The following is a 9697-nucleotide window of genomic DNA, read 5'->3' on the forward strand; positions in this document are numbered from 1 at the left end:
ATTATACTTCGAATACATATTTGTCCCTACCATTATAGTCTGGGGTTATATATATATACTTGTTACTAACGGTTGTCATGTGTCATCCTTATATTGGGTTAACCCATCCCTTCAAAATTTTTATTCAGATTCAATAATTTATCAGATCCAACCCATAAACCGACGCTATATATCCACTAAAAATCCTCACCCTTCTCTCTCTTACAATTCAGTCTCCTCTTCTTCCCTCACTTAGATTTCAACCAAAAACCCTAGCCTACCATTGATGAAATCAGTATCATGAAATTTCTGACAGCTATAAAAGCAGAATAAATTTCATTAATGGTCATTTAACTTTGCGTCTATTACACAAAAGTTATTTTTCTTTCATTTAGTACACAAAAATCATTTTACTTTGCTCCGTCCATCACAAAAGTTACTATGGTCCGATATAGTTTATAGTAATCCCACCGAAAAATACTGTTACAATCTTAATTAGTTCTTAATTTTAATTTAAGAGAATATAATATATTGCCCATATTTTGGCCCTTTTATATGTGTCTAACCCAATTTTTCTTAAGAATTATATAATGAAAGAATATCGATTTCTTAATAGATCAGACTACCTAGTGAAGACTGTTTTAATAAAAAAAATTTGGCTGATAGTTTTATGCAACTAAAATTATACTTATATATAAGGGAGGATACAAAAATTTGGTAGTCCTCACAATGACGTTATGGTAGTTTTAATTTTCCTAAAATCCTCTAAAATTGAGGCATGTGTTAATAAAATATTTTTCTCCTCTAAAATTATGACATGTAATTGATAAGATTATGATAATTTTAATGTTTTAAAAATTCTTAAAAATTGTGACATGTGGTTGGTAAATTATTTTCTAATCTAAAATTGTGATTTGTAGTTGATCAAATTACTTTTCTCCCTTGTCGATAAAATTACCTTGCTCCCTCTAAAATTATGACATGTATTAGTTAATAAAATTATTTTTATACATTTTTTTCCTTTCCCCTTGTGCCTTTTGCATCCGGTATATCATAATAATATGATAAACTATTCTATTTTGTGAGTTTGTCTTTGTGCTTTGAATTGTTGACTAATCGGTTAGTTCTCTTAAAAGTTTTCATTATAATATTTAGTTTATGATAAATTATATATCATTTAATTAATTTAATTGTTAAATTTTAAAATTAAATATTCAATAATTTATTTTATCTATTAAATTACTTATATTTGATGACTTTTATTAACACAACTGTCAATAACATTATATGTACAAATTTTGACAATACTTATTCAATGACAAAATTAAAAAGGTTTTATTTTAAAATTTTCTTTGGCATGCTGATTTATCTTCAAAGAATTAAAATAATTTTAAAAAAATAATATTAGATACGTATTTCTATTTTATGTTTTTTGAAGAATTTATCTTGTTTATTACTCTTTTTCGATGTACCTTTTTGGTATATGATTGCAATATTATGAAATATTTCATAAAATTATCAACCAAATTTCTTTTATGAAAATAGTCTTCACTAGGTAGCTTAATCTATTAAGAAATTGGTATTTTTCCGTTATATAATTCATAAGGAAAACTGAATTAGGCACATATAAAAAGGATCAAGATATGAGTAATATATTATATTCTCTTAAATTAAAATTACGAACTAATTAAGGTTATTACAACATTTTCTGGTGGGATTATTGTAAAATCCGATCATAGTGACTTTTGTGATGGCCGAAGCAAAGTAAAATGACTTTTGTGTAATGAATAAAGAAAAGTGAATTTTTGAATAATAGACACAAAGTTAAGTGATCATGTATGAAATTGACTCTACATAAGCAATAGTAAAAAAAATTTATCATTTATATTCATAACAAGAGGACTAATAAAAGAAAGAGAAAAATAAAAAAATTTCAGAAATTTTTTTCTCACTGTTTGTCAATGCCTTTGCTCTTCAAACATGAAAGTTGTGGAATGAGAAAAATATTGTAAAACTGTTAAATCCCAAAATATTTGATCAATTCTTTGAAACAGAAGTTATGAGATGAACCACAAGAGTTGGTATGGTGGTTTAGCTCCTCACCCCTTAAGCAAGAGGTTGGGGGTTCAATCCTCACCTCTAGTGAATGGTGAAAACTCTGTGGCCAGTTTTCTACCACTTAGTGCGATGTAAGGGTGTCAAACAGGCCAATTTTAATCGGCTCGAACCGGCCCGCTAAAGGAAACCAGACTGGTTTGACCCAGCCCGATAAGCCCAAGGGCTTTAAGGGCCCGGATCCCAGTCTGGTTGGGTTTTGAATTTGGGCCTGATTACTCCGGACCAGACTCAACCCGGTTAGGGCTCGTCGGTTAATCGGCTCGGCCCGACCCGGATAAGCCCGGATAAGACCATTTAATTTTTTTTTTAAGGATTTTGGAAAATTGGGCCAAACTAGCCGTTGGCCCAATGGCTATAATGGCTAGTTTGGGCCCAAATATAAAAAAAAAGTTTTTTTTATTTAAAATTATTTTTTAATCCCAAAAAAATTTCTATAAATACCCTACACTTTCAAATCATTTTCCACATAATTTTTCATCCTCTCAAGTCTCAAATCTCATTCTCTCTCAAATCTCATTTCTCAATTCTCAAATATTCTATATATTTAATTTCTAAAGTGCTCACTTTAATTTTTTTAATTTTGCGATTACTAAGTACGAGTGAAAGTTTCTAAAGTCGCAACCTTCGAATACTTCTAAAATTTGGTATTGTCATTCCATCTCTTACTTTTAATTTATAATTAGTGTATTAATTGTTGAATATTTATTTTTATTACTTTTTTTGTATTTTGAATATTTTTTTAGTTTGATTTATACTATGGATAAATTAAGAAACCTCGGTAAAAGTGTCAAAAAATTGTCCCGGAAGTGGTAGTGGTAGCAAAAGCGAATTATTAGCGGTAGAGGTACTTCAAGTACTAGATATACCCGTGTGCCTTCGCCTCCGGTACCACTTAGTCAACCTTTTGAGGAAGAAATAGGTGTAGATGCTCACGATATGGATTATTTAGAAGTTCAGGGAATTATGGTATAGAAGAAGAAAATGAAGTAGATGCAGTTGATTTAGATGAAGATGATGAAAATATTGGTGAGACACCCGAAGTAGGAAATGCTAATGTTATATCCGAATCGGTTAATCTCCCACTCCGTCCTCCCCGTGCCCCAAGAGCTTGTAACCAAACTAGTATTGCATGAAAATTTTTTAAATGTATATCAGATACTGAGGTGCAATGCAATATTTGTCAAAAATTATATAAGCATAAAAGAGAAGGCAAGCAAGGGGGTACAGGTACGTTAATGAGACATTTAGCTGAAGACGACGAAAGAGAGTTAAAAATTATACAAGGTGGTGAGGCTTTTGGTAGGCCCACACAAACTAGAATGGACCCAACAACCGGTCACGTAATGAAGAAGTATAATAAATTGAGGGACCGGGAAGAAATAGCAAAAATGGTAGCTGTAGGTTGTTTGCCTTTTATTTTTTCTTCTTCTGATGCTTTTATTCATTATATTCAAGCAATTTATTATCCTATGTTTAATGGTATTCCTAGGAGTACTTGTCGGTCTGATATTTTTAGACTTCATTCACAATATTATTTTTATTTATCTATATTGTTAAAAAATATTCAATGTAGAATATCCCTAACTTCTGATCTTGGTCGTGCTGTAAATAAAAATGATTATTTAACCGTTACTTTTCACTGGATGGATAGTAATTTTGTGATGCAAAAACGTATTCTTGCTTTTTTATATGATGAAGATCGTAAACATACTGGACAATTTATTGTTGACTCGATACATAAAGTTGCAGCATTTTATGGTATCGAAAATAAAATCTTATGTATCGCTTTTGATAATGCTTCTAACAACAAGACTGCTATAACAAAGTTGAAATCTAAGCTATCACCGCCGTTACCTGAAATTTTTCATATTAAGTGTGCATGTCATATATATAATTTAATTGTAAAAGATGGCCTTGAGTTTTTTGATATTTATATTGAAAAAATCCATCTTGCTGTTGGTTTTATACAAGGAAATAATCGTAGATCGAGAATTAAAGAATTTAAAGTTAAATGTCAAGAAAATGGACTTGCACCTATATTGATGCCTGAGGAAATTGATATTAGATGGAATTCTATGTATGATTTTTTAAAAACTTGTTATAAATATAGAGTTCCTATTACATTAGCTTTTAACCAATATTGTGGTTCATTTGCTGATTCTGCCGATTGTATGCTACTTGATTCTGATTGGGTTGTAATTAATGATATTGTTAAGTTTTTGGAAAAGTTTTATGTAGTTACGGTTGAATTTTCTGGTGCTTATTATCCTACTGTTTGTAATATTTTGGGATATATAACCGATATTCTAGTTTGCTCAAAGAATATAAAAATAAAGAAAGTTATGAAAATGCTATTGGTGTCATGTTTACTAAATTTAAAAAATATTTTTTCTCAATTTTACCTATTTTCTTGGTTGGTGCTATGCTAAATTCGTGCATTAAATACCATAATATGTGCCACTTTAGTACTCTTATTTATCATAATTTAGAAATAAATACTAACAATGGTTCTAAACAAGTACAACTTGATTTGTGGACGGCTATGTCTGATGCGACTGCTTACATAGATAAATTATATAACCACTATGCTGATTTAGTTGATTTAGTTGCACCGATACATATCAGTCCAACTGTCGCTCCTCATCCTCCTAAGGTGCCATCATTTTCTAAAAGGCCGGCACATTATAGTTTTTTTGATTCCTTTTATGATTTACCCTGTTGGAATAGTGTTGACGAGGGAGCTTACACATCAACTTATCGGGAAGAGCTTAAGTATTATCTTCGGTCGCCGCCAGAGGATCGCAGACGACGGATCAACACATTGGATTGGTGGAGGAATAATGAATCACAATATCATGTGCTTTCAAGATTAGCTAGAGATATCTTGAACGTTCCAATGTCAACCGTTGCATCAGAGAGCGCCTTTAGTCAGGGACGACAGAAACTTGGAGACAACCGACACTCATTGGGAAGCAATGCAATGAATGTTCTAGTTTGCCTCAGAAATTGAATTAGAGAAGAAAGAAGAAATGAAGGAATGCGGAGCCGAATGACGAGCAGAAACTTGAAGAAATTATGACTTTATGGGAGAACTCAGCAGAATCAAGTCTAATGCATGGGTTTTCCCCCATTGACTTTGATTATCCTATGCAAGTTCTCGTTAATATTAACATGGATGAATTGAAAAAAATGATGCATAGTTTGTAGATTTTTTATTCATGTAAATTATAAATTTTGGATTATTTTGCAATCAATAAAATTCAACATTCATTAATTAACTATCAAGTATTATTAATTTATTATATTAAGTATTATATGTTTTGTATATTATTGTATATATCTTCTATACACATGTATATTTAACGTATATATTTAATGTATCCAACTGTATATGTTTTACAAATTAGTATATAACTATATATATATATATATACATATTGCAGTATAGATAAATGTATATTGTAGAATAGTATATATTTTATTTAAAGTAGTACATATATATTGAATGGTGTGTATATATCTTCTATAGACGTATATATTTAACATATACATGTGTATATGTTTTATAAATTAGTATAATATAACTATCTATATATTGTAATACATATATATTGTAGTATATAGTTTATTTGATTTTAAAGTAGTACATATATATTGAATAGTGTGTATATATCTTCTATAGACGTGCAAATTTAACGTATACATGTGTATATGTTTTATAAATTTGTATGTAAGTATGTGTATATATATATATATATACTTTATTTAAAGTAGTACATATATATTGAATGGTGCGTATATATGTGTATATATTATATCTTGTATAGACTTATATCTTTAACGTATACAAGTGTATATATTTTATTAATTAGTATATAAGTATATATATATATATATATAGATATAGTAGTATATATATATATATTGTAGTATATACTTTATTTAAAGGAGTACATATATATTGAATGGTGCGTATATATGTGTATATATCTTCTATAGACGTATACAAGTGTATATGTTCTATAAATTAGTATGTAATTATATATATATATATATATATATTGTTGTATATATATATATATGTATGTATATTGTAGTATATATTTTATTTAAAGCAGTACATGTATATTGAATGGTGCGTATATATGTGTATATATCTTCTATAAGCGTATATAATTAACGTATAAATGTGTATATGTTTTATAAATTAGTATATAACTATATATATATATATATATATATATATATTGTAGTGTATATATAAATATTGTACTATTGTAGATTTGTAGTATATGTTTTATTTAAAGTAGTACGTATAGTCATATATAATTATATATTGAATGATATGTATATATGTGTAATTGTTTATATATATTTTAAAAAATATATATTGTATAATTGTAGCGTATATAGTGTATATTGAAGTGTATATAGTGCATATAATTGTAATGTATGTAGTGTATATAGGATTTTTCATTTTTTTTTAAACGGGTTTGACCGATTTTTAATCGGGTTTGACTGGGTTTAGGTGGGTTTAACCGAATTGGGTTAAGTGGGTCGGTTCAGGGTTGTTTTCAACATTTTTACTGTTGAACCCAGAACCGACCCAGCCCACCTAACCCAATCCGAACCGGAACCGGCCCACAACCCGATTAAACTAAACGGGCCGGTTCCGGTTTGGCCCAGCCCGGCCCACTTGACACCTTTAGTGCGATGACCGTAGGAACGGAGGATTAGTCTCACGACTGCCGACTGTGGGAATATCGTGGGAAACCAAAATAAAATAAAATTATGAGATGTGTATATATTGCATTAATATATGTTCAAGAATACACAGTAGATGGGCCAACTGTCTCTGCAGATGAACACATTAAACCTCTCCTTTCATTAATGGTGGTAGGCTAGGATTTTTGGTTCAAATCCAAGTGAAGGAAGAAGAAGAGAATGAACTCGTAAAAGAGAGAAGTGGGTGAGAACTTTTTGTTATATCGGGTTAGTTAATTGGTCGGATCAAAACAAATTATTGAATTCGGGTAAAAATTTTGAGGGGATGGGTTAAATCAATGTTAGGCTGACACGTGACAACTCTTAGTGATAAGGCTAACCATAGAGGCAAATTTGTACCCAAAATATAACGGAGAAAATGTACGTACTATTTATAATAGGATGGGGGGTATATATGTTCATTTTTCGAAAACAAAATAAAACCGAAATTCCAACTTAGAGACTAGAGAAAAATTTGTGTAATACATATAAAGAGGATCTGGCATATACGTCATGTAACAAATTACCATCCTACTCTAACTTATTTTAATGGATTGTGATAACCATTATCACTAAATTTTCAGCAAGTTTGGTTGAATTTTAGAAATCTTTAATGACGATATCCTCCCTTTAAGTTCGTCTTAGACATGCTATACAAGCTAATAGAAACTTGAACTGTTCTATAATTTCTGTAGCTTAGACAGAGTTTAAAGATTTCTAAAAAAAATGACCTAAAATAACACACTAATATGTGTGAAAAATATAATCTCCAATTAATTGATATCACTTAGATATATTTTTTTCTTCCGTTATCTCATATTGTGACTAGCTATATGTCTTTTTCCAGGGTCGTAAAAACATGAGACGAATAGTTAATTGTAGTTATCTTTCAATTAATTTAGTATTACTAAAAAAATTTACACTATCAATTAAACTATATAAGAAATGTTCTTTTGCTTTAAACACCAGTAAGATAATGACAAAAGACTAACCAACTAAAGTTCCATGATGAGTCATTTTTTCTTGGAATGTTCTAATTGATTTTTTCATACCATGTCATATCAGTAATCATTATAGGAAATTGTCAATGCATTTCATATTGGCCACACAATTTTGTCTTGAATGTAATTAAATATTTTTTTTCATTTTAATTTGTTTAACTTAATTGCGATCATAGATTTGACAGATTGAGGCGTAAGGTGAAATATTTTACATAATACAAGGTGAAACGTAAGCTTCGAAACACAGAATATATGTCTTATGAATCTATAGGGCGTATATCTCATTATTTTTAATTTAATAATTTTATTACTAACAAAATAAACAAAAGAATTTTCATGTAAATAAATTTAATTAAATCAACAATACTATTTAAAAAAGGGTTATAATTACTTTCTATAAAAAGTTGATTTTTATTTATATATTTTAAAAAAAATCAGTGCAATATGAACATATGATAGCATAAAGTATAAATATCATTACATCAATAATAAAAAATATATGATTTATAACAAAATTACTTTTAGAATAATCAAAATTAAAGCTCGGGGTGTAGACATAGGACTCACACTTTTATGCTCGAGGCTTATGCCTCTAATTCTAGGGTTTAAGCTATGTGGATCTACGTCTTTTATTTGAACCTAGAGCGCTTTTGGTATGCTCCATCCTGGGAGTTGACTAAAATGCTTTTGAAAATACTGATTCAGAGTATGAAACTCAAATTAACTAATGTTCGGTATGAATTTAAAAATAAAATCTTCAACTTGGATAATAGACCACAAGCTTCTTTAGATTGAAAGAACAAAATATGACTTGATTATGGATGGCTTTTATTTTTTTTTAAAAGGAGAAAAGACATAAAGTCATCACGAAAGTTGTTCCGAATTCGTTAAAAGATACTTTAAGTTTACAGGCATTCTATTATCCCATAAAACTTGTACAAACTTTTGAAAATAGACCTTTTTGACTGATTTTTGGCATATGTTTGTATTCACACAAATGACGCGCACGAAGGAGAAATATTTGCTGCAACAACAATTGAAAAAATGCCATGTGTGAAAGATTTTGTCAATTCTTTATAAAATTCATCTTCTCTTTAAAAAGCTCATATTCCCCAATTCTCCATTAAAACAGTCGTTGAAGCTTTGAAAAAATAACAAAGAGAAAGACTCTCCTCCTTAACGAAATCAACCTAAAAAGGGAAGAGATTTTCATGTATTATTTTTAAATTCTTCTTAATCTGTTAAAAGTTTTAAAATCAAGTTATCTTTTAAAATTAGGATTTGAGGGAAGGCAAGACAAAGGGACTAGTTTGAGTTAAACCCGTCTTTTATTAAATTATTTAATTAAAATTATTTATTTAATAAAAAGTGTCCAACACGCGTAAACTGATAGTCAAGGTTGATAAAAAAAAGGTCAAAACATGAAATTAAAATGGTCTTTTAAGAGTTTTGTGAGGTAATAGGATGTCCGTAAATTTAAAATGTCTTTTATCAAATTCGTGACAATGTCAATGATGATCCTGTATCTTTTTTCTAAAAAATAAATAAATTATCGATTATGACTCATGTTGTTATTTACAACAAATACAGAACAACAACTTTTGCTTCATTCACAAGCTGTTTTGTTATATTTGAAATTAGTGAAATCATTAGTGAAAGTGGACATAATGTCATTATTGGCAAATAAATATATTGTTGTCAAAATAAATCCATATTAATGGCAGTTTATAGTCTTTATTCACTCTCTTTCGTTCAACATCACTACTCTAGGACACATCATTATCCACATTAAATATTTTTGAAAGGTTTTTTAGTTTTTCTAAACAACAATAGGT

Source organism: Capsicum annuum, chromosome 7, assembly GCF_002878395.1.
Source record: "Capsicum annuum cultivar UCD-10X-F1 chromosome 7, UCD10Xv1.1, whole genome shotgun sequence".
Taxonomy (NCBI): domain Eukaryota; kingdom Viridiplantae; phylum Streptophyta; class Magnoliopsida; order Solanales; family Solanaceae; genus Capsicum; species Capsicum annuum.